Source organism: Pteronotus mesoamericanus, unplaced genomic scaffold, assembly GCF_021234165.1.
Source record: "Pteronotus mesoamericanus isolate MK-2021 breed Mesoamerican mustached bat unplaced genomic scaffold, CSHL_Meso_final contig_29, whole genome shotgun sequence".
Classification (NCBI taxonomy): domain Eukaryota; kingdom Metazoa; phylum Chordata; class Mammalia; order Chiroptera; family Mormoopidae; genus Pteronotus; species Pteronotus mesoamericanus.
In genome coordinates, this window is record NW_026555123.1 from 4156844 (window position 1) to 4159757 (window position 2914).

Here is a 2914-nt window from a genome sequence, read left to right on the forward strand (position 1 = left end):
CAAACGTGCCCCTGAAACTGTCTTCCCGCTTTGATCTCTTAGGTCTTTATGGACCTCTTTATGCCCATCCCAGCTTTACAAGACCCCGGGCGCGTATGGGCCCTGACCTTCTCCAAAAGAACGACAGGAGAGCTCTCATGCACTCAGGGGAGGGGCTTATACCTTAACAAAACCCAAACCCTCATAGAGAATCTTTCTGTAAGGTACAAATTATTTTCAACAATGGATCCTCCACAGTCAATTGCTTACAAACGTAGATGTTAATTTACTGTCCATCTTGCTGTGCCAACAAGATGACCCTCCTCAAATAAGTCGGCCCCTCGCCCGATCAGGCCCCAGCCTGCAAGCGTAGTTTCCAAATGTCCCAGCGCCTACAGACTCGTTAATTAGAGCCCACGTACTGGGTACTGAACTAGGAAAAAACCTTTCCATTAGACTGTTACCGTTGGCTGTGAAAACTGAGGACCGGTTATGCGTGTGGCTTCACACGTGTGGTCTTTGTTCCTGCCGCATCTCTGCACAGTGAGCTGTGTTACCCCGACTTTCCAGACGAGGAGACCAAGTTTCCACGGGGCTCAGCGACATGCCTGAGTCCCTAGTAACAGAGCTGACTTTCAGCTCTGCTGCCAGCGTCCCCCCCCGCCTGGTAAACCAGGACAGCCTGTGCGGCTGCCCCCGGCCGGGGCGGCGGAGGCTCAAGGGCACTCCCTGCCCCGGTATCTCCGGTCACTCTCTGGCCCCCGGAGGAGGAGGAGAGCTCCGACCCCCGAGACGGCCACACGCAGGTGTGTGAGGACGACCCTCTGACCGCAGGGAATGCGGGTGCTGCGCTCGTGCGCTGGTGGAAAGTGTGATGAAACCGGTCAGCGGGAACCACATTCCCGTGAGGGGCCTGCCCACGGCCGTCCTGGTGTTGGCTTTACTTGGACTTCGCTGGGCGGCTGGCGGGCAGGACAGGAGGCCAGACCCAGGTCGCAGGGCCGCCGTGAGCTGATGACACAGGCTCCTCCCGTGGGAATGGACAGAGGGCTCGACGGGAGAAAATAGCTTTACCTTCTGGCGGAGGGCAGAGAAGAGCCGCCCCTCACATCAAAGGCGCACAGGTCCGCCCGCCGCGGCGGGCTCGGCCATCCATCTGCGGCGTCGCCGGCCCAGCGGCCCCCCGGCCACATCTGGAAAACCTGCGTGAGCTGCAGGGCTGACACGTGCTGGGAAACGCTCTCAGGCGGCCCACTGACAGTGGCCCCGGGCCTCCACCCCCGTTTGCACCAAGCCTGTAAGCGATTTAAAAGTTGAAGCTGCAAGTTTCTGTAAGTTCATAAAAACACGTGCAGGCAGGAATGTACGAGAGCCAACAGCAGTTCTTTAAAAAGTAGGATGTGGCAGGCCCCGAGGGGTTCATGCGACCCATAAAAGGGGCAACCAGTCTGGGGAAACCGGGGGAGACACAGGGAGGGCCCAGAGCGGTCCCCTAACACACGCCGCATGACTTGCCCTCTGCCCGGGTCCGGAAGCCCGGAGCCTGTGCTGCCTGGGGGACCTCGCGCTCCCCCGAGATGCGGGTCAGGGGCCTGCCCCTCTGCCCTCCACGGTAGCAGTTTTCTGGGTCAAGATTCCCAGCCCAACCCTCAAGTCAGGAGCCACGTCTTAAGAGTTTGTTATTTTTGTGGTGTCGACAGCCTTGAGCACAATGCCACACGGAAGACACTGCATAGGCAGCCCTCCCGTTCTAACGCGGCAGGAGACGTGACCACCTGGCACGGGGACAGCGGAAGCAGAAGGGTAACCCCGCGGCCCTTCCCACAGTTCAGCCCTGGGCGAGGAGGAGCTCCTATAACCCCACAACCTTGTCCAGCGTTCTGGCTCGCCACCCGCCGTGGACGCGCTCTGCTGAAACACTCATGGTGAACAGTGACCTTTCCTCCCTGGACCCTCAGGGTGCAGAGCATCCCTGTCCTGAGACAACCTCCTCACCAAGAATTTGCGCGAAGGGGACTGTGTGGTGGGAAAAGGGGCGAAACCACCCACCCCTTGGCCTCGCTCCCAAAGCGGAGGCTGCCCCTCCCTGGCGCCTGTGGCTCCTGCCTGGGTGCGGCCGGCGCCCCCAGGTCCTCGCCCGCCCCCGCCTGCTGCGCGGTGTCTCCCCCTCCCCCGACCCCAGAAGGGCCCTTTGGGGAGCCTTGGCCACAGGCTTCCTGCCCTGCCCCACTGGGAATGGGGAGGCAACGTCAGAGGCCAGCACGGCATCGAGGAGGCGTGGAAGCCCAGGCAGGCGAGGCCTTCCCGCTGCAGACCCAGGTGGGGAGCAGGGCCTCTTTAAGACGCTCAGTGCAACTGCGTATGGTGCCAGGTGGGGACAGGAAACATGGGGAACAGGACCCCAGCAGGTCTCGGGGGTCACAGAACGAGGACCCCGGCAGGACTGGGGGGGGCTCCGAGGCTGAGGGGACCGGGGTGGGGCACCCCGTGATGGGGACTCTGCCGCACAGCGCCTTTTGAAGTGCATTTGTTTGCAATAACTTCTATAAACATCACCAGCTCTCTCCTCCTTGGCTCGCAGTGCGGGGACCCAATTTATCTCTGACGGAGGAGAGGATTATTTTCTCAGCTGCAAATCACGTTAATTGGGCAGCAAATAGACAGGAATGTGGAGTAAACACCCGTGCCGCCTTTAATGCTTTGATGGCTTTTCCAGCCCCTACTGTAGACCCGGCAGGGACGGGCACTGCCCGACCCCTGCCCGGCGGACGCGCCCCCACACCCCGGGGGCGGCGGCTCCGACACCCTCCACAGGGGGCGCCTCTCACCGCCCCCATCCCTGGCTCTTTGCTTTGCTTTGACATTCAGACAGCTGACCCCAGGGCAGGTGCAGAGAGGCCGGCTGCTGGGCTCTTCCGTGAGGAGGGGGTGGGGG